Source organism: Podarcis vaucheri (genome assembly GCF_965113315.1).
Source record: "Podarcis vaucheri genome assembly, chromosome: 8".
Taxonomy (NCBI): domain Eukaryota; kingdom Metazoa; phylum Chordata; class Lepidosauria; order Squamata; family Lacertidae; genus Podarcis; species Podarcis vaucheri.
The window spans coordinates 18,494,997-18,518,873 of NC_138766.1; the positions used below are offsets into that span (position 1 = coordinate 18,494,997).

General features: G+C 42.2%; 1 protein-coding gene across 3 annotated transcripts in view; it reads right to left on the reverse strand.

Moving 5' to 3' along the window:
• Positions 1-23,877, reverse strand: part of CDH18 (cadherin 18) — a 671,522-nt gene that overhangs the window by 130,679 nt on the left and 516,966 nt on the right. The gene's annotated exons all lie outside the window — the stretch shown is intronic.

Below are 23,877 nucleotides of genomic sequence, written 5' to 3' on the forward strand. Positions count from 1 at the left end.
CCAAGGAAGGGAAGAAGGTCAAATACTTAGGGGTTCATCTGACATCTAAAAACTTGAATTTGTATAAAGACAATTATGAAAAATGCTGGTCAGAAATTAAAAAAGATCTAGAAATATGGTCAAATTTGAAATTGTCAATGTTAGGCCGTATTGCAGTTATTAAGATGAATGTATTGCCTAGAATGGGACGCGGGTGGCGCTGTGGGTAAAAGCCTCAGCGCCTAGGGCTTGCTGATCGAAAGGTCGGCGGTTCGAATCCCCACGGCGGGGTGCGCTCCCGTTGTTCGGTCCCAGCGCCTGCCAACCTAGCAGCTCGAAAGCACCCTCGGGTGCAAGTAGATAAATAGGTACCGCTTACTAGCGGGAAGGTAAACGGCGTTTCCGTGTGCGGCTCTGGCTCGCCAGAGCAGCGATGTCACGCTGGCCACGTGACCCGGAAGTGTCTCTGGACAGCGCTGGCCCCCGGCCTCTTGAGTGAGATGGGCGCACAACCCTAGAGTCTGTCAAGACTGGCCCGTACGGGCAGGGGTACCTTTACCTTTATTGCCTAGAATGTTATTTTTGTTTCAAACTTTGCAGATTCTGGACAAGATGGACTGTTTCAAGAGGTGGCAGAAAGACATTTCGAAATTTGTCTGGCAGGGCAAAAAGCCCAGAATAAAATTTAAAGTACTTACAGATGCAAAAGAAAGAGGGGGATTTGCCCTGCCGGACTTAAAACTGTACTATGAAGCAGCAGCATTTTGCTGGTTGAAAGAGTGGATGCTCCTCGAGAACACAGATATCTTGGATTTAGAAGGTTTCAATAATACATTTGGTTGGCATGCATATTTATGGTATGATAAAATCAAAGTGCATAGGGCCTTTAAAAATCATATTGTCAGAAAAGCGTCGTTTAATGTTTGGATAAGATATAAAGACTTGTTGGAAAATAAAACCCCTAGATGGTTGTCACCCTTGGAGGCAAAGGCATTGAAGAAACTCAATATGGAGGCCGAATGGCCAAAGTATTGGGAAATCTTGGAACAAGATGGAGATAAATTGAAATTACAGTCATGAGAAATTGAAACCTAAAGTACGAGATTGGCTCCATTATTATCAAATAATGGAGAACTACAAACAGGATAGGAAAATTGGCTTCCAGGTGGAGAAATCGAAATTAGAAACTGAATTGTTAGAACCCAATACTAAGAATTTGTCAAGAATGTACAACTTGCTGCTGAAATGGAATACACAGGATGAAACAGTTAAATCGGCTATGATTAAGTGGGCACAGGACATTGGCCATAACATTATGTTTGCTGACTGGGAATGGTTGTGGAACACCGGTATAAAATTTACGGCATGTAATGCCTTAAAGGAAAATATTATGAAAATGATTTACAGGTGGTACATGACCCCAGTCAAGCTAGCAAAAATTTACCATTTGCCTGACAATAAGTGTTGGAAGTGTAAAGAAACTGAGGGTACATTTTATCACCTTTGGTGGACGTGCCCAAAGATTAAGGCTTTCTGGGAGATGATATATAATGAAATGAAAAAGGTACTTAAATGTACTTTCTCTAAAAAACCAGAGGCCTTTCTCTTGGGCATTGTCGGCCAATTGGTGGCAAAGAAGGATAGAAGTTTCTTTATGTATGCTACGACAGCAGCAAGAATACGCATCGCAAAGTATTGGAAGACACAAGATCTACCCACTTTGGAAGAATGGCAGATGAAAGTGATGGACTATATGACACTGGCGGAGATGACTGGCAGAATCCGTGATCAGCGGAAGGAGATGACGGAAGAAGACTGGAAGAAATTTAAAATTTATTTGAAGGACTATTATAAACTTGATGAAGGTTAAAATGTCAAGGCTTCTAGAATGAAAGGGTTACAGCGAGATAATATTAGATTGAAGGAAATGCTAGTAAGACATATCCTTGACAGAATTGTTAGAAGTTGCTGAAAAACTTTGGGCATTGGGATGCAGAAAGGGGAGGTATGGGGAAGTCTGAGAAACGAAGTTCATGAAAATTTGTCTATGAAATTATACATGTTTGTATGTCTTTTTATATGTTAGTATTGTCTTAATTTTTTTTGTAAAACTGATAAAAATATAATTTAAAAAAAACACAGAATGGGTGCTTAAGATCCACAATCAGTGGCAGTGTTGCCGGCCACATATATTGTTAATAAAATTACAAATAAATAGTGCATAATGGCTTGAGACACCTCAAGGAGGCAAGAGGAGATTTGGGAAAGAATAATATGAAAAGGGATGGTTGAATACACTCTGTGTGAACAAGAAGATCAGGAGCATTTTGGAGCATCTTGAAGCCCCTCTGGAGACGGAGGTTATACACTTCTTATTACAGGGGAGAGACCAGGAGCTCACCAAGGCAGTAGCTAAGTTCCTCTATTTGATTTTTTTGTCGCCGAAGTACGCTACAGGACCCTGCCCTTGCCGGAGACCCACAGAGATGAAATAGATTGCTCGCCTCTTCTTCCCTTTGGTAAATGACTGTACTGTTGAAATGGCGATGAGATTGCACTGGGTTATTTATTCTGAATGTTTGTAAGTGATGCCAATAAAGGTTTGATGATGATGATGATGATCATGAGGATGATGATTTTGGAGCAGCAACCAAGAAAGAAAGAAAGAAAGAAAGAAAGAAAGAAAGAAAGAAAGAAAGAAAGCTAGTTTTGCACTAAGAAAAGCACTTTCTGGCATCTCTCTCTGAGCTCTACTGAGACAGTGGATATGCTCCTTTCAGGAGTGCTATGCTATCTATCTCCAGCTATGCTCAATTTATTACATGAACACATTTAATCTCCAGTGATCTCCTTCAGATGAAACCAAACCTGTGCAGGAGTTGCCCTGCAAACCCTGCACTGTTAGGCACCCAGCATGGTGGAAGCCTTGATACTGTGCTCTGAGCAAAAAAGAACAGTATTCCATGAAACAAATTTAAAATCAGTCCCATGTTTTCCTCCTGCCCTAGTCAATTTCTAGGGTTGCTTGAGTAATGCAATTTTCACAAATTCCAAAAAGAACTGACCTGATCTGTACCTCCTAGACTAATGTGCATGTTGGACTTTTGTCACCCACCAGCTTTTGCAGTTCCCCAAGTAGAGACATCACCTTGCCAACAAAGGTCCATATAGTAAAAGCTATGGTTTTCCCAGTAGCGATGTATGGAAGTGAGAGCTGGACCATGAAGAAGGCTGATCGCCGAAGAATTGATGCTTTTGAATTATGGTGCTGGAGGAGACTCTTGAGAGTCCCATGGACTGCAAGAAGATCAAACCTCTCCCTTCTTAAGGAAATCGGCCCTGAGTGCTCACTGGAAGGACAGATCGTGAAGCTGAGGCTCCAATACTTAGGCCACCTCATGGTAAGAGAAGACTCCCTGGAAAAGACCCTGATGTTGGGAAAGATGGAGGGCACAAGGAGAAGGAGACGACAGAGGACAAGATGGTTGGATAGTGTTCTCGAAGCTACCAGCATGAGTTTGACTAAACTGTGGGAGGCAGTGGAAGACCGAAGTGCCTGGCGTGCTCTGGTTGGTGGGGTCACGAAGAGTCGGACACGACTAAATGACTAAACAGCAACAACAGTGTTCCAATGCATATTTTGAGAAAGTATATATGTCCACATGCATATTTAAATGCAAAGTGGCGTGCCCATTTCTCTTTTTAACTGCAGATTAATTCAGAAATAGGACAGAACATAATTAAGGGTGAATATATGAAATGTGACGTGGAGCAGAAATAGATTGGTTTGTCCATTCCTACCTATTTATTTCAGATTATGTTGATGTTGAAAACACCCATAGCTTTATGCTAGTTCTTTCTCACCACTGCTTTAGCATTGGAATTTTTCAAGTTATATGCCAATGAGAAGCTGAAAAGGAAAGACTTCAATCTGCGTCTCTGCAGACAAATCTTTAATGTTTAATGAGGCAGTTTAATAAAATAAAAAAAGGCAAATGTCTGCTGAGAATGCAAATTTGTATGCATGACTTGCCATCCTTTTGGTGCACTGTTAAATTCTCAAATGGATCAACGTTGAACAGGCAACACTCCTTTAACACTCTAAGGAGTGAAAAAAGAAAAAAAGGCGGGGGGGGAGAGCTATATGAAATCTCCAAACATCTGACTACCCTCATAAGGCTGTTTTTTTTCTCTGCCTCTCTTCCTCTTTCCCTCTCTTTTGGTTTAAAGGAGTCGTCAACACAATACAACTTTAATTTTGTTTTATGCAGGCAGTGAATATTGTCAACAAAACAATAAATAGTGCATGGAATCAAGTTGCGAGATAATTGCATAAAAGTCATGAGTTTGCATTCCAGAAATCTACAGATTCCCCCTTCATTCATTTATTTTTTTTGGGGGGGAGCTACTCTGTTCCTTTTAGTTTTGAATGTGTGTGTAATGGAGGGGGAATATAATAAAAAATAAATATGTATATTGTGTGTGGATCTTATGCCTATAGTCCCTTTAACTAACTAAAAAGCAAAATATTAAAGAGACTGCAGATTATTTTAAACCATAATGTTTTCTTATTACAGCCCAATAGCCACATTTCCATTTTTGAATCCATTATCTATGAATTATATTAGCAGATTTTCAGGGAGAAAATATGCCTCTTTCATCTGTGCATACATACCTCTCTTCAACCACACAGAAAACAAGTTACAGATACAAAGCTGCACAGAAAAAAGTTTCAGATTCAAGCTGTATGAAATGTGCGAAATCAGACATCAAGCACTTCTACCCAATCGCAGAAGGCACCCATCTGACACCCTCCTCCCCGAAAAACCCTATCAAACTTCCACATTTTAAGAGTCAAACTTCCAAATCTTAGAAGTGAAATAGAACACTGTTCATATGATCTGTTGCAAGGGATCTAAGGTGAACACCAAAGGAAACTTGAGGAGCACTTCTAAGGGACTGACCACTAAGAAGGAGTTTGTATGTAGTTTGTATGTAGTGATAGTACACCTAATGGAGGCTTCTGCTTAAGGTAATTTTGTTGATTTTAACCTTTTGCTGCCAGCCCGATGTGCATGAGCTATCATATTATTAGGTCTCTTAATAAGAACTGGATTGCTTCAAGTGAGCATCCTGTTGATGATATTAATATTGGATATTGATAATTGGCCTATTGGTATGTTTTATGCTCATTTAAAACCTTTGATACATTTTAAGTGAATTGTGGAAAAAGAAGAGGAGAGCGCAAAATATGGTCTGAAGCTCAACATCAAAAAAACGAAGATCATGGCCACTGGTCCCATCATCTCCTGGCAAATAGAAGGGGAAGAAATGGAGGCAGTGAGAGATTTTACTTTCTTGGGCTCCATCATCACTGCAGATGGCGACAGCAGTCACGAAATTAAAAGACGCCTGCTCCTTGGGAGAAAGGTGATGGCAAACCTAGACAGCATCTTAAAAAGCAGAGACATCAACTTGCCAACAAAGGTCCGTATAGTTAAAGCCATGGTTTTCCCAGTAGTGATGTATGGAAGTGAGAGCTGGACCATCAAGAAGGCTGATCGCCGAAGAATTGATGCTTTTGAATTATGGTGCTCGAGGAGACTCTTGAGAGTCCCATGGACTGCAAGAAGATCAAACGTATCCATTTTTAAGGAAATCAGCCCTGAGTGCTCACTGGAAGGACAGATCGTGAAGTTGAGGCTCCAACACTTTGGCCACCTCATGAGAAGAGAAGACTCCCTGGAAAAGACCCTGATGTTGGGAAAGATGGAGGGCACAAGGAGAAGGGGACGACAGAGGATGAGATGGTTGGACAGTGTTCTTGAAGCTACCAGCATGAGTTTGACCAAACTGCAGGAGACAGCGGAAGACAGGAGTGCCTTGCATGCTCTGGTCCATGGGGTCACGAAGAGTCGGACACGACTAAACGACTAAACAACAAGAACAAAAAGTGAATTGTCCGTTGTTGAATGACCAATGCTAAATTGCATTCTGTTACGAGTTTTATTATGCATTATTGTAATTGTTCTATTGCATGTAAATCATTTTCCCCCTATGAACTGGTTTAAGCACAATCAATTCAAATTTAGGCTTAAACTCTCACATCATCACAAAATAGAGCAATGATGGGAAAGACAGATATATTAAAACAAATGCTGTAAAAATAAAAGAACAGCATTAAGCACAAATCAATAAAAATCTTAATTTAAATCTGGTAGTCAGCCTTTCAAATGTCATTATTACCACACCCAGCCTCACAGAGTTTCAAATCTTTTATAGGTAGCTATTCGCCATAATACAACATACAAAATAAAATAAACATCACAAATCAAGCTTTTTCAGCACTATATTTTACAAGTGCCTTGTTGAACTTGGCTCCAGGTTAGTGTCTTTAAACTATTACAGTATATAAACAAGCTAACAAATATGAGGACACTCACACTTCAGAAATGCACTTTCACAGCTCTAATGCAAATGATTTTTAAGAGATGTACATGGAGGTAGCGAAGGGACGCGGGTGGCGCTGTGGGTTAAACCACAGAGCCTAGGGCTTGCTGATCAGAAGGCCAGCGGTTCGAATCCCCGCAACGGGGTGAGCTCCCGTTGCTCGGTCCTTGCTCCTGCCAACCTAGCAGTTCAAAAGCACATCAAAGTGCAAGTAGATAAAAAGGTACTGCTCCGGCGGGAAGGTAAACGGCGTTTCCGTGTGCTGCTCTGGTTCGCCAGAAGCAGCTTAGTCATGCTGGCCACATGACTCGGAAGCTGTCAATAAAGCCAATAAAGTGAGATGAGCGCCACAACCCCAGAGTCGGTCACGACTGGACCTAATGGTCAGGGGTCCCCTTTACCATTTACCTTACATGGAGCTAGCACTGGGCCAGAAGTGGGTTTTGTTTTTGTTTTTTTGTAGTTTCTGGTGGTCTTCGTCAGCAACCAATTCCATCAGGACCACTTTGAGAAGGAACTGGGAAGAACTGGACTAATTCCCATTCCCCCAACTGTCCTGCCACCAAGTCCAATTGTTACACACATCATTCATCTGCAAGCTTCTTTGTTTATTGGTTGTCACAAAGCCCATTCCTCTATGAGGCTGAATTTGGTCTGGGACTTCCAGTTGCTAGCTCCTACTCTAGCCCCAAGCACAACACTGTACTAGCAAAACAACACAGTTGTTGAGAGTTTGTTTTGAAATATTAATTTTAATCTGGACTCTGCTAGGCCTACATCACACCAAGAAGCTATGATATGTTTTATGCACATAACAGAGTTGCCGTGATGGATTGAAATAGACACTATGCTATATTTGTGTCTTTCCTGTGGAAGTTGCTTGAACCCGAGTGCTTTCCATAGAAGCTCACAGAGAAGACCTTGGCAATCTGATTAGGATGGTAGAGAAGCAGCCATGTGATCTAAACAAAGTGGGAGCATGAAATGTCTTGGCAAACTGAGGCTGGAAGTGTGTCAACCATCCCTGTGTGTAAAACCATGTCTACAGCAACGTCCGCATCTTTCATTTTCTCCCCTCATGGGTGGATTATTGTAATTCACAGTCCGTGTTTATGTGGGTCCACCAATATAATAAGAAAATTGATGGGGAAAATTAATGGAAATGTCCACCCCCCCCAATTGCTGATTTATAGAAATGGCTGGTTCTTCTTCCTAGGTAGGTGGTTGGGCTTTTCCTTTCCTACTGCTATCTGCCTCGTTTTGTTCATTTTGCATATATTAAGGAGTACTACAGGATCTCGTCTGCTGCTCTACATTTCGTAACTGTGAATTTTTATTGCTCTAATTTGCTAGGAACTCATTTCACAACTAGATGGGCTGGAGGGAGATAAGAGTTATGTGACTGCTTTGTCAATGCACGACATTTGTTTAGCCACATGCAAATCCCATTATTATTATTATTATTATTATTATTATTATTATTAATACCCCACCCATCTGGCTGGGTTTCCCCAGCCAATCTGGGTGGCTCCCAAGCCATTTACTAATCATTTAAACATATTATACCTGACTTTGTATTAATTGTGATCTATTCAATTCTCTATTTTCTATTTTCGGTGTAGATTCTTCATCATTCATAATCCCATTTTGTATCTTTTCAGTTTTTCATTTCTATCAAGCTTTGTATTTCAATAAACCAAGTAATTTGTTGCAGTTACATTCAGGAGTCTGTGGTTTTTGCTCAATGTGTGTAAGTTTTACTCCTTGGTCCATTAGGTTGCTACTAAGCAGGATCAAACCTTGAGTGGGATCCCATGAGTGTTAGTGCATTGTCCAGGATTCTGCAGTGTGTGTGCTGATGCTGATTAGATCACCAGAATAACAATGGGGGGGATTATATGTGTGACTTCATCATTTGTGGACTTGGACTAGATGCCACATTAACTGATGCTGTGGCATAAGCTCTTGCTTGCAGGTTCAATGAGACTGTCAAGACCCATAGCTTGACAGCTGCTCGGCTTGCTTTACATGACTCACAGACAGCACCAGAGGCCTCTGGGGGATATGAATCACCTCTTAGGGCATATCCACCCTGCCCCAAACCAGGAAGGAGGTCCTCCATCTTTATTCAGAGCGAATGAGATCTCAGCTTCGGGACGTCTAGTCCTAAACTTCTTATTCCAAGAAGAATAAGAAGAGTTTGGATTTAATATCCCGCTTTATCATTACCCTAGGGAGTCTCAAAGCGGCTAACATTCTCCTTTCCCTTCCTCCCCCACAGCAAACACTCTGTGAGGTGAGTGGGGCTGAGAGGCTTCAAAGAAGTGGCCCAAGGTCACCCAGCAGCTACATGTGGAGGAGCGGAGACGTGAACCTGGTTCCCCAGATTACGAGTCTATTGCTCTTAACCACTACACCACACTGGCTCCAAATAAGAATTTGTCTTCAACAAGCTCTTCTGCCCAATCCTTCTCAGCTCTGCCTGCTTTCACTGCAAGAGCAGAAGTCTTGGCTTACAACATGACATTTTTAATGGTGATTAACAATAGATAGGGCTGTTAAAAGGTCTGTACCCAGACCATCTAAAAACTCTACATCTGAAAAATATAATGTACTTTGGGCAATTTTAGTAAATTTGTATGGCTTCCAGCTCAGTACATTCTGCAATTGTATGCAGTCACTTGGCATTTTCTATTCTACTTTTGCAAAATTGCATGGGCGAGGCAAAGAGCTATTATGCAGGGCATTGAAATAACACCTCCACTGGACATCTCATTCATTGGAGGCATTTCCCATATACATGCAAACATACTTGGCATAACTATTAAGCACTAGAAAATTGCTGTTTTTAAAAAATAAAATAAAAGTTGAGGTAGCTGATTTTAGGGAACCATGCAGTATCACAGAATACCTACAAACAGTCCTGATAATAAGTGTAAACCCACTGAATGCAAAATAAACTCCTATACTTTTAACGGTGCTTGCAGGGCTGCCTCTAGAAAGTTTAAATGAATACAATGCCCAGAAACTTGATGGATTGTGCCAAAACTCCTGTCAAGGCTTTCAACAATCCACTAAGAAAACACACGCTTTAATATTTACCACAAAGCATTTTTGCTATGTGCAACAGTGAATATTTTAACATTAAACTGAAGAAGAAGAAGAAATGCAAATTAGAATTGCCATCAGGAGAAGCAGTATGTATTTGAGTGCAATTCTTTTCCATCTGGATTAATGGGGATTTGGGGAGCATTTTAACGGTTCACACTTTAAAACACTACTGAGAGGGTGCTATATTTTTAAACACTGGAATGAAAGCCTTTACTTTGCTGTTTTAATTGTACCAGTTATGCTATTGCAAATTGACAAAGTAGTCCATTCGCTGAATGGCACTGACAGCAAGCCCCACATATACTATACTATACTATACTATACTATACTATACTATACTATACTATACTATACTATACTATACTATACTATACTATACTATACTATATTGATTGGCAATGGCTCTCCAAACTGTCAGGCACAAATTGTATCCAAACAAGTCAGATGGGTGGGGTACAATTAATAAAATTATTTATGCATTTATGCATTATTATTATTAGCATGGACTGAATCTAGGACCTCTTTCATGCAAACAATGGGATCTACCACTGACCTATGGTAAAGGAGCAGGTAGGCAACCAGACTAGATTTACATTCAATCTGATCTAATAAGATACTTCTTATATTTTTATGCCCTATTGTCCAATAATGGGCACACTCTCCTCTGAATTCCCAGCCTGTAGATTTAGATGCAACCTGCCAGGATCCATAGGGATTGAGCAGGTAAGTCAAGTTCTTAATCTCATTTGACATAAGCCAGCCAACAATTTTAACGTTAACTTTTGACTGATTTATCAAGGCTGTGTAAATCCGGCAAAGTATCCCTGAAAGGATTGCATCCAACTTTCTGATCCATATATCCTTTCTGAAAAAGAAGGAAACTTAAAAAAGTGGTGCTTTTGGAGTCCGAAAAAGGAAAAGAACAAGTGGCTCGCACCTCCTGCTGATAAGAAGGGAAAGAAGTGGTTGGACGAAAAGGCTCTTGATTTTGAGAATGACATTGATGTGCTCTTTAACAATCTCCTTACTAAGCAGATAATGACGGGCTGAAAAGGCAGAAGGGAATCATGAGTGAAATTAAAAGTGAGGAACTTATTAATAGAGAAGGCTGGGTCTTTAATATAACACACATCCCCCGCAAAACTAGCATTCTTTTCCCCTACAGTTTTAATAATGGATTTCTTTGGAAGCAGAGATTTTCAGAAGTCCTGAATGGCACACAGATTTCTAGAATGGATCACCTCCCCAGGAATTGAGGCAAAGAATTAGCTTCAAAGTCAGCCAGACAGTTGAACAATGAGAAATTACGGGGAATGGGTGTAATGAGAAGAAAATAACTTGAGCAAATTATAATTGTGGAAGCTGCACGTTTTTGTCATTGGAGTCCAAGCCCAGCCTGTATAACCTGTGCACCTTCCTCTAAACCTAGGAATAACATTTTCCACATGCACTGTGCCCTGATGAGCACTTGATAATTCTCTCTCCCTTTTGCAGTCCCACATAAAAGCAACATGATTTTTTTTCTTAAGTTCCTGGTGAGCAGCCATGCCTGATGTCCAGGCCTGAGGCATTACACTGGTCGTCTCAAAATGCTGCAGGCTTCCCTCTAAATTCTTTATCGATTTTGCCAGAGGAGCAACCTCCAAACGAACTTTACATGTCACTTTTAGCACAGTCGAGCAAAACTCCCAACAGGATTTCTTTGGAGAGTTCTCCCAAGCAACAGTCAGGTGAAGTAACTTGCCCAGGACCATAGCTGTCAAGTGTCCCTTATTTGGCGGGACAGTCCCTTATCCCAGCGCCATGTCCCGCTGCTGTCCCTTATTGATGATGTCCCTTAAATAAGCTACTGAAGGTAATGGGGCCCTTTCTATGTCCAGCTGTCCTTTGTCAACAACTAATTGTTGCTTTTTTGTGTTGAATATATGCTATATGGTAATTTATGGACCTAATATGTATCTAAAGCCATTTGCATGCAACAAAATATGTATTTTATCAAAGTAATTGTTGATCCCTTATTTTGGCTGCTGATCCCTTATTTTCGAGGCAGCTGGTCCCTTATTTTCAAATCTGTAAGTTGACAGCTATGCCCAGGACCTGCTTCTATGAATGGGAAGCTGCACTACAGCTACGGGATAATGTTACCTTCTAGTAGGCACCATGCTGAATATGGCCCATATGAACTGTATCTTAAAAAAGGCTGACTGCATCCAAGATGTGTCAGGAGGTCCAACACACAAGTAGGAATCTGACAGAGACACATGCCCGACTGGCATGTTCTCTCCCTCCTGGTCGGTCATTCAGAAGACTCAGAAACCTTCTCCAGCCAAACATCACAGCCACTAATGCCTCAGAGACATCTGCACACTTCAGGAACAGCAAAGTATGGGCAGTCAGTGTAACAGACTCAGTAGCGCAGCATTTTGGCTAAACTACTTTATTTACATATAATACACTCAGAGCATTCTAACTCAGCTCCTTCCTCTTCAGCATCAGACAGCAAAGAGAAAGGACAAAGGACAAAATCCTACATCACGGAAACACAGTAGTAAAAACATCCTGTCTTTGTTACTTCCCACAATGTGGAGTGAAAACGTACACCGTCATGTGATAAAAACAATTCCGTGACTGCAAGCATGGGAAAAGAATCCTAACAGGATGATGCTATTGGTGCAGGCCAGAGAGCCTTCTGGAGAGCTGTTTAAACAATCCCACCCTCCTCAATGTTACTCATGTCGCCGTAGCTGCAGCAAAATACTTTTTGCACAGGGTGCTGTGTCTACAAAAACAAAACACGATAGTTCAATAACTGTTCAGCCTCTGAGCTTTGGTGTGATATAAGTGAAGAACAAATCAGATTATGCCTTCGAGGTAGTGGCTCAGCAGATACTGAAGTACCTTCTCCAAAAACTCTGACAAACCTATTATTTATTGGAAAGGGTCCCCCCCCCCAAATAAGGCTTTATATTACTGATTATCTGCAGGCTCTTATACTTTGTATATGTGGATGTTTAGCTGAGATCCCTGCATTGCAGGGGGTTGGAATAGATGGGCTTTAGGGTCCCTTTCAACTCTACAATTCTATGTTCATAATTGTCTGATGTTGTTTTGTGATTTATTTACTTTTTAGTTTGCAGTTTTGTTATGCAAACTGACTTGGGGGAATCAAGGTTGGTCTATAAATGACTAAAACCAGCAAAAATAAATAAATGACAGCAACAGAAGGAGTGACAGAAAGGACAACCACGGCTTCAAGTTACAATAAAGGAGATTCTGACTAAACACCAGGAAGAATTTTCTGACACTAAGAGGTGTTCAACAGTTGAACAGTCTTCTTTGGGAGGTTAACAACTCTCCTTCCTTGAAGGTTTTTAAGCAGAGGGCTAGATGACCCCCCCCCAACTCTACAATTCTATGATTATATGGCATTCTGAACATTCAAATTGTTCTCTGTGAGATTCTCTGTACAAGCACACATTCGAAACAATACCAGATGCAAAAAGATACATTCTAGGAAGCAACATGAATGCCTACACTGGTTCAGATGCTACAATAGGAAGCTGTTGCCACAAAGGCCCTGGTTTGGTTCTTCTATGCTGTTATAGCAACTGTGTCAACATACACGGTTCCAGATAGAGATAAATTAGAAATATATATTGAAAGGAAATGTGCTTTCTTTTAAATGAGAATTACTGTACCTTTTATTTTGCACATAGTACATACTTATAATATAAAGCTTTTTCTATATTGGTAATTTCCTAAAAGATTAGTATCCATGCATGAACAATAATATAAATGACTATACAAGTGGTCTTTTGCATAATAAAATTTGTGGATGTTAATCTTGTTCTGGGAAAGGGTCATTAGAAGAACACAAATATTATTGCAAGACTTTCAGGTAAAGGGGGAGAAAATCATATTGGCTTGTATATAATAAGTATGTTTATAATATCCTACTCTTTTAATGAGAGAGGCACAATATAGGCAAAATTAGGCACTTGTATAGGGATGTGGGTGGTGCTGTGGTCTAAACCCCAGAGCCTAGGGCTTGCCGATCAGCAGGTCAGCAGTTCGAATCCCCGCGATGGGGTGAGCTCCCGCTGTTCGGTCCCAGCTCCTGCCCACCTAGCAGTTCGAAAGCATGCCAGTGCAAGTAGATAAATAGGTACCTGGCGGGAAGGTAAACAGTGTTTCCGTGTGCTGCTCTGGTTTCGCCAGAAGCGGCTTAGTCATGCTGGCCACATGACCTGGAAAAACTTTCTGTGGACAAATGCCAGCTCCCTTGGCCAATAGAGCGAGATGGGTGCGCAACCCCAGAGTCGTCCATGACTGGACCTAATGGCCAGGAGTACCTTTACCTTTACCTAGGCACTTGTATATCCCTCCGATTTCAATTTCTTTGATCTGCTTTTTTGACAGGCCATATTTTGACAGGGTATGGGCTGAAGACACATCTGGCCAACACCTTGAGTGAAGCTAAGCAGGTAATGCTCTGGTCACTGCTTGGATAGGTGACTGCCTGCAAACCCCATGTCTTGGGTTCCATGATGGAAGAAAGAAAGGTGAGCTCCAGATATAAGAACATACATAAATAATAAATATATGTGGCAACATATATCCTGAATTTTGATGATGTACCTACTCTTGGTAAGAAAGAAAGATAAGAGGACACTCAGGCTAGAGACTCAAAGTGCCTTCACAATTATTTTATTCCCAGAAAGCAGTTCGGTTAATTCCAGGAACTCACAAAAAAATAAATAAATACTGAGTTCTCTTATACCATTCCCAGAAAACCTACTTATAAAAGAATTGCTTTGAGGAATCATCTCTCTTTAAGGTAGGCACAGATATTTTGAAGGCAGGGGGTTTAATTATTCATTCGAAACATAAAGCAAATGACTCCCATCACTATTTATTAACAGCTCCATCTGAGAGACAAGTAACAGCTCTGCCACGGAGGAAGACAGAAGAAAATCAATTAGACTAATTAGATAGGCAGCCAAGGGCCGAAAAAGTCCAACAGGAAATTGTAAGTAAAGAACATTATTAAAAGTGACCCAAGTCTCAGCCTATTGGTGGCACTTTGTATTCCTCTGTTTCAGTCCTAAACTTAAGACTCCGTATGATATTTGAAAGATTTGACATTTTTGATTATAGTAGAGATGGCCCCTCAACCACCAAACACAGTTTCTTCTCTTTATGCTCCTTAGGCTTTTGTATGTAGGAAGTCAATGCGCTCAGCAATGCTGTACGGCAAATTCACGCGGGTTCCAATGCATGCGCGTCTCTGCTCTTGTATGTCTAATAAGGTAGAATCTGTCACACACATTCTTCTATTCTGCAAATTTTACAGCGAAGAACGAGTTCAACTTATTTTACCGCTTCTATCAAAATTTATACCCCTTCAATATTATTTGGAATCCTCCCCCGAAATTCTTCGAAAATACCTCCTGGAAGATTCCTCAAGCTCAATATCATATGAGGTGGCTAAATTTTGCACTTCAGTAATTAGGAAGCGTAAATCTCTTCTGTCGAATGGCACACTGCGAAGTTCCCTTGTGTAACCTTTTTTCTTTTCTGAGGTTGTCGTTGATTTCTTGTTGTTTGATCTTGTGGTGTTTAGTGTCACTGGCTCCGGCCGTAATAAAACTTGACTTGACTTGTATGTAGGAAGAGATGCTGGAGGAATCCTCGGCATCCTCGGCATGAGACAAACTTGCCTGATCTACATCTCCTGGATTAATTCACAGCTCAAACAAGTTCCTGCTCAGCACCCACACTCCCCGATAAAGATCTGCTAAATGGTCTGAGCAAACTACATTTTGTATCTTTGGTGTTTTTAAAACAGCAATAGCCGATTGGAGCTCTTAGGAAGTAGGCTGGAAAGTGGGCCATAAATGACACCGAAAATAACGTCGCGACGAAATTGTGTCCAAAATAGAGGATATTTGAAACACTTGAAAATACTCCATCTTTATGCTGTGTTATTTTCAAGGCTGTTACAATATAGAAATGTTGCGCTTCAAGCCACTCCCAGGAGACTAAAGACACAAGGACACAGAATCTAGGTTAATGTTAGTGGGGGAAATTTAAGCCACAACTTTATTGGTTAGAGAATGTGGCTTAGGCATTGGCACCAACAGACTACATCTGACTCCTGCCCACCTTGCAGGATGTCTGGAAGGGTAAACTACCAGTGGGGGAAGCCGATGCAGACCGACTCGACCCCCCCGCTCAAGTTTCCCGCTGGGGTCGTGGCATGGTCCTAGCCCCTCCCCAGGCTTTGGACAAAATCCACACCCCCGGATTCCTTTAACGGAATACCCTTACGCATGGAGGGGCAGGTGATGGCCGCACCTCCTGAAATAGGAGCTTCTAGAGTCACACCACAGTTTAAATTGGCACCTGGCCACACACACCCAGCACTCTGATTGGCCGCCTGGCGAAAGGCATAGCCGGTCCACCCTCAGAGTGACGCGGGATGCTATCCCACACCATGCTGAGGCAGGGGTGGGAGCTGGTGGCCCAAGCGGAACCGATTGTTTGTACCCCTTTCATTATTCCTTTTGGATTTACTTATCAGACTTCATTGTGTTTATATGTGTGTCATTTTGTATTTGTGTTGTAAACAGTCATGTGATCTTTGAATGAAGGGTGGTATATAAATTTAATTAAGAAGAAGGATAAAGAATAAGAATATATGGTCAAAAATGGCTGCCACTATAGACGAGTGGAACATTTTTTTTTTGGGGGGGGGGAGGTGACATTCATAAGGGGAACAGAATGGAAATAGACCAGTCCACCGAGCTCTATATGTAAGGCACTAGAAGTTTTCAAATCTTGCACCCAGTTCTGTGAGCCTTATTCACAGGGTCATCATGGCAGCCTGTCAAAACAGAGTGCACCTACCCTCTGCTGTGTGAAAATACCTCTGCAAATAGCCAGGGAGTGGTACTGCAGCTACTAAATCAGCAGAAGGCCTCAATGAGCATATGCAGCAATTCACCTTTGGGGTACTGCCCCTACTGACCTTTCTGCCTAACTTTCTGCTTTGCTTAGTGGCTTAGCAGCTTACAGGCCTGCTGACACATCTACTGTGCGGATCATTTATCTGTCAAGATCATCATTCTGCCTTATTCTCCTTTTCCAGACCACCAGCTTTGGCATTCTGATCCCAAAGCTGTTTTCTATAAAAAGTCAACAGCAGCAGCTGCCGCAATAACATTGTTAGCGAGGACAATTGATAGGACAGCTGGCCAGACAACATAACTGCTAAGTATCTCTTTTCCATAAGCTGTACTCATTTTTTAAAAAAGCAAACAAACAAAACAAAAGCAAAACTGATCTTCAATCAGACTGAAAAACATTAGAGATACAGGTGTCTGCAAGAAGTTTTAGGATGGAAGAGGACATGCAAACTGAAGCTTGATCTAGGTAAGCTAGAAGTACTGTGGGTAGGGAAATCTGCTTACTTGGATGAAGGTATGCTTCCAGGGATATATGGGGCTGTATCAGGTTCACAATCGGGGGAGTTCTCCAAAACTTCACTATAAACGAAAGCATCAATTCCCAAGAATGCCTTGTATCAGTTGATTTGTTAGCACTGACTCTGTATAGAGAGAGAGGAACTGACTGCTGTCACTCATGCCCTAGTTACAACCACTCACTCACTGGATCATCACCTTGTCATGGTGAGTGTCTTTGAAAATTTTTACACATCACTTGGAAAGACAGGCGAACTATTGACAATGTACTGGAAGAAACAAAGATCACCAGTGTCAGAGCAATGATCCTTCTACATCAACTTTGTAGGACTGGTCATGTTGTGCAGATGCCTGATTATCGTCTTCCAAAGCAGCTACTCTATTCCGAACTTAAAAATGGAAAGTGTAATGCTGGTGGTCAACAAAAGAGGTTTAAAGACTCTCTTAAGGCAAATCTTTTAAAAAATGTAGTATAAACACCGACAACTGGGAAACACTGGCCTGTGAACACTCCAATTGGAGAACAGCCTTTACCAGAGGTGTCATGAGCTTTGAAGATGCTTGAACTCATGGTGAAAGGGAAGAAAGCATGCTTGGCAAACCCTCACCGTGATCAACTCTCACCCGGAAACCTATGTCCCCACTCTGGAAGGACGTGTGGATCCACAGTCACTTACGGACTCACTGTTAAAACCGTGTTTATGAAAGACAATCTTACTCGGCTATGAGTGATCACCAAAGGTAAGAGAGTTACAACCAGCAGAAAATGGCTTCCACAGGCAGCAAGGAAAAGGGGTGATGGTACTCCATACTGGTGAATACCATCATGAGAAAGGACTGACTATAATACTGTCTACATGCAGTTCCTTTTAAATACTGTTTGGTAGAATCAAATGGTGCCAAATACAGCTATATGGTTGCTAACAGCTCTTCTGCACTGGTAACTCTAGTTACCAGCATATTACAAGGCATAATTTAAAGTGCTGGGGGATATCATTAAAACCCTAAATGGTGTGGAACCTGGTTACACCTATATGAACCTGCCTGGAGCTGCATATTGGAGAAATATGCCTTCCTTGAAAGTCCATCATTAAGTTCATTCAGATTGGCAGGCACAAGAGACAAGGCCTTTTCACTAGCTGCCCATCACTGTAGAACTTTATCCCATGTGGAATGAATCCGAATCTATCTTTGGTTGAATTCAAATGGGCTTTATAGAGATAGTGGTTCCAAGCTGCTTTTAATTGAATGAAGTTCAACTTTTATGATGTTGCAGTAGATGGTTTTCAGGGGTGGCATTCCAGAGGTTGATAAGAGTAGAACTCCAATCAGCCATGACCTCTAGGCTGTTGGAATCTGGAGGGCATGCAACCTTAGGGCAGAGGCACAGGTTCCCCACACAAAGTTCAATTATTTTATATCTTATGTTTTGAATTTTTATTCTTTTCATTTTCTTTCAACCCAGGTTTGACCATGAAAGAAATGCAAGAAAAGAGGCGAGACAGGAGAGGGACACCAGTTCTTTAAGGCCAGAATGAAGTGGCGAGCTACCTTTGAAGGTGACCCGGAAACTACAATTAATCCAGAATGCGGAAGCTAGACTGGTGATTGGGAGTGGCCACCAAGACCACATAACACCGGTCCTGAAAGACTTACATTGGCTCCCAGTATGTTTCCGAGCACAATACAAAGTGTTGGTGCTGACCTTTAAAGCCCTAAATGAACTCAGCCCAGTATACCTGAAGGAGCGTCTCCACCCCCATCGTTCAGCCCGGACACTGAGGTCCAGCTCCAAGGGCCTTCTGGCAGTTCCCTCACTGCGAGAAGAGAGATTACAGGGAACCAGATAGAGGGGCTTCTAGTAGTGGTGCCCACCCTGTGGAACACCCTCCCATCAGATGTCAAGGAAATAAACAACTATTTGGCTTTTAGAAGACATCTGAAGGCAGCTCTGTTTAGGGAAGTTTTTAATGTTTGATGTTTTATTGTGCTTTTAATATTCTGTTGGGAGCCACCTAGAGTGGCTGGGGAAACCCAGTCAGATGGGCGGGGTATAAATAAATTATTCTTATTATTCTTATTATTAGGCATTCATATTCTGGTGGAATGAGCCTGATCTCTCCTGTTTGATGTTCTTCCTGGAATAGCAATTGGAGATGCTTTTGAACCCAGACAATCAATTGGGCCCACACTGTTGGGCTATTCAGTTTCTCTTGTAATGTCATCTCAGGACATTTCTCACCATAAGATCAGCAATGTAATTTTTGCTGAAAAATCCAAAATGGACTTTAAATATATGAAGAATTTTAAGTCCTCAGTTTGGTATATTAAAAATAAATCCGGCCATAAAAGAGCTGCTTATCTCTGGGAATTAACCTCCCCCCACCCTCGGTTACATCTGCATTTACTAAGCTTATATTTCAAACTATGCCCACAGAATATCTGACTAGTAAAATCTTTAATAAGCCAACAAATGACTGCCTTTGTGGCTGAGGATCAGGCCAGATTGAAGACATGAAGGCAGCACGCTCTATGTCCTCTATTGCCCTGTATACTGCTCACCAAGGGAGTAATATCCCTCTTCCTTTCAGAATTTTCTAGAAGAGGAAACAAATAATTTCAAAATTAGATGACTGCTGGGTGATCCATGCAAGTTTGTTACCTCTAGGTACAGGAATGAGGAATGCTACCTACTTTGCAATATGGTTTGATTTTATTTGGTACGTGCAATTCATTGGATATGGCTTTCACTCATCAAGAATCCATGGAACACTGTGGAATGACACTTTCAAATTAATTGCTTTATCAACGATTGTGGAAATATGGAGCTGAACAGAAGCTATGTCTTATTAGGGGCAAATCCGCACTCTGGAAACGGAGACTGGCAGGGAGATGCATTCGTTATACTCATTATGTAATCCTGTTTAAATTTGAATTCAATAAAATATGTTTTTTTAAAAAAAATACAGAAAGAAAGTACTCCTAGCCATGATGGCTATTTTCTACATCCATTTCCAGAGGCAATATGCCTCTTAATACCAGGTGCTAGGAATCACACATGGACAGAGTGATGTTGTGCTCACTGCCTTCGTCCTTCACACAGGCATTTGATTGGCCACTTTGAGAACAGAATGCCGGGCAAGATGGACCACTGCTGTAATCCAGAAGGCTTTTCATATGTTCTTATGTTGGCTGTGAGTCCTGGAAGACCTGCCCCCTGCCTTGCAGGCCTTTCCCCATTTAGTCTACCTAGGACCCTACCTGCCCGCGAACTGTCTCGCCAGAGTGGTGCATGCTCTAGTGATCTCCCGCTTGGACTACTGCAATGCGCTCTACGTGGGGCTACCTTTGAAAGTGACCCGGAAACTGCAATTAATCCAGAATGCGGCAGCTAGACTGGTGACTGGGAGTGGCTGCCGGGACCACATAACACCGGTCCTGAGAGATCTGCATTGGCTCCCAATACGTTTCCGAGCACAATTCAAAGTGCTGGTGCTGACTTTTAAAGCCCTAAACGGCCTTGGCCCAGTATACCTGAAGGAGTGTTTCCACCCCCATCGTTCAGGGGTTGAGGGGACACTGAGATCCAGCACCGATGGCCTTCTCGTTGCGAGAAGTGAGGTTACAGGGAACCAGACGGAGGGCCTTCTTGGTAGTGGCGCCCGCCCTGTGGAACGCCCTCCCATCAGATGTCAAGGAAATAAGCAGCTATCTTATTTTTAAAAGACATCTGAAGGCAGCCCTGTATAGGGAAGTTTTTAATATTTAATGCTGTATTGTTTTTAACACTCGATTGGGAGCTGCCTAGAGTGGCTGGGGAGGCTCAGCCAGATGGGCGGGGTATAATAAATTCTTATTATTATTATTATTAGCCTGGAGGACCGGGCCCTGGCTGACTTCAGCTAGAAAAGCTGTGTCTGTCGAAGAGGCCAGAGGCCATCTTGCCTGTGTCTTAGTGCAGACCCAGGTCATTGAGCCTGAGCTTCCACAGCTGCTGTGTGCCTTGAACCAGAATTGCCAGGATTGGCAGCAACAGCAGATGCGTCCGATGCTTAAGATTTTATTTCCTTGCCAATTGTGCTGTTTTAAGCATGCCTTTTATATTTGACTCCCTTTAGCAATGTTTTATTTTGAAACCTTTAAGTTTGGGGTTAGTTATGTTGCTTTGAATGTATACATTATAGTGGACTTTCTTCAGTAAAGTTTTATTTGATATTTTAATGTGTTGTAAACAGCTTTGATATTATTTCTTAAAAATATGAAGTGGCATAGAAAGGAAATTATTATTATTAATAATATTTAATAATGTTGCTTCTCTTCTGTGCCTCGAGAACATGTTCTGCTTGGCTATTGATAATCCAAGTGTTTTTCTCATGGCTCTGGGTGGTCATAGGCAACCATTTGAACATATATTTTATTACATCTGCTCCAATGTGTGGCAAATACATCAGTACCTCGGTTTTTTAACATCTCGGAAGTTGAACGGTTTGGTTTTCGAATGCCGAAAACCTGGAAGTAAATGTTTCCATTTTTGAATGCATCCCAGAAGTTGAATGGCTTCCGCTGAATTTCCTTCCCCTATTTTATCCATTAAATTTGCAGACTGCCCTTTGCACCTTGGTTTTCGAATGTTTCAGAACTCAAACGCTCTTCCAGAATGAATTATGCTCGAAAACTGAGGTTCCACTGTTCTTCTTATCACTTGATGCAAAAACAAAGAATAACAAACCAAGCCACCCCAGGATAAAATAAAAAATAAAATCTCAATCATTTGCATAGCGGATATCTTCATCTGCACTTGCTGCACAGCTTGATAAAGCTAACTTGGTTCATCTACACAACAGGACACCTGCAAACTAATTGGGCCATTGTACACACCTTATGTGGAAGTGAACAAGCACAGCAATTTCCTTGCTCATAGCAGGTTTTATCTTTTATGACATTACCATACCATTCACATTTCTCTTTCCTCCCTACCTGTCATAAACAAATGTTGATGTTGTCTGCCACAACTGGTGCATTAGCATGAACAATCATCATCATTACCATCATTGTCATTCAGAGTGATGACAAACCATCAAGGTGCATGTAGGCATCTCTCTCACATGCATATAATCAAAACGCTTATGAGAGGCCAGCAATTCAATTCACTCTGATAGTCTCCCAAGGAGCTCTTACAGCTACATTTAAAGCTAACCAACCTTGGCCAGACAGCCCCTTGCTACTAAAACAGATAGAAAGAATTAATGAGCCAATCAGGTACATTGCATAAATGCCCTTGGGAGGTTTGAGGGCTTCTAATCGTTCTCTATGAAGGGCCGCCCTCATCACCCCTTTCACCATCAGGAAAGCAAGAAAACCTGAGAGCAGGCAGGATTAAATTCCAGAACTGCTTTCTTCAGGAAGACCAGGAACGTCACTTCGCTCCCTGTTGCTACTCACTACTATGCAGCAAGCAGAAAATACTGATTTGGTTAGTCTAGCTCTCTTTTGTCTACTGACAGCTGCTCTCTAAGGCAGGGGTCAGCAAACTAAGGCCCAGGGGCCAGATGCGGCCCCCCAGGCTGGGGGGAGAAGGCCCTCCATCTGCCGCCCACTCCGTTCCCGCAAGCTGTGGACGGCTCACCACATGGGGACTGATTTCCACAACGCTGGCACGGTTTCTGGGCAGGTGGTGTCGCTGGCACAGCTTCGGATTGGCTGCAGGAAGTTCCTGGGGCCAATCTGAAGCCTCATCACCCACAGCTGAGGTAAACCCAGTGCGGCCATGGATGGAGAGGCTGGCGGGCTGGAGAGCGATGGGTCTGGGCCATGACGTGGGCATTGTGACGGGTGCATCGTGGGGCTTCAGCTGGAGTTTAGCACGCCTGTTAGCCCCGCACCTGGTGCCCGGCTCAGCACTGCTGGTGGTGGCATGCTCAGTGGCCGTGCTGGAGCAGCTGGAGGGCGAGCTGTGTGCACATGGCTTGCCCGCCAACCTGGCCTCAGACGATGGCCCACAGCGCCTGGTGCATGTCACCTGGGAGCTCTGCAGGGACGGGCTGATGGAGCGGCTGCTGCTTGTCAACAATGCTGGTGAGCGGATGGTGCCGATACACACTCCTGAGTGTGTGCAGAGTGCATTCCTCCTTCAGGTCTGGAGGCAGCTGTGGGACTGGCTACAGGGTGTTTATATTTATAAAAATATAGTCCAGCCCCCCACAAGGTCTGAGGGACAGTGGACCGGCCCCCTGATGACAAATTTTGCTGACCCCTGCTCTAAGGTGTGACTGCTTCCCCCCTGTTCTGCTACCTACAGCCCTTTGAAGTAGAGATGCCAGGAATCAAGGGCCATTAAGCAGAGGGGAGAAGGAGAGAGCATGATATTTTCCCCCACCACTGCATGGAGATGCAGTGGTGACAACAGCTTCTCATGTACTGCCTGCTCTGTAGTTGCAACAAAACATGGGATCCTTGCCAGTAAAGGAATAAACACACAAAACGTAACCGGCTGTACTTTTCAATAAATAAGGTATTCTATTCATTGCATCAATTTGTAGATTTCAACTGAAGTCTCATAAAGTTCAATGAAAAAAGCAGAAGACCGAGTGGGCCAGTTCATGCATAAGGTCCATACATGTATAATGTATAATGCAAATAAATACAATATCATAATCTCACACATTTTTACAGCAAAATTAATGTAAAAATCCATAAACAACTGCACATACCATATGTAATATTACAGGATATAATCTTGCTTTGTAACAGTCGCTGCTTACTGCAACCACTACTATGTTATAAGATCCACTATCCTGTAATATTACATCTGGTATGTGCATTACCTAGAGCCTATTCTACTGATGAAGCCTAG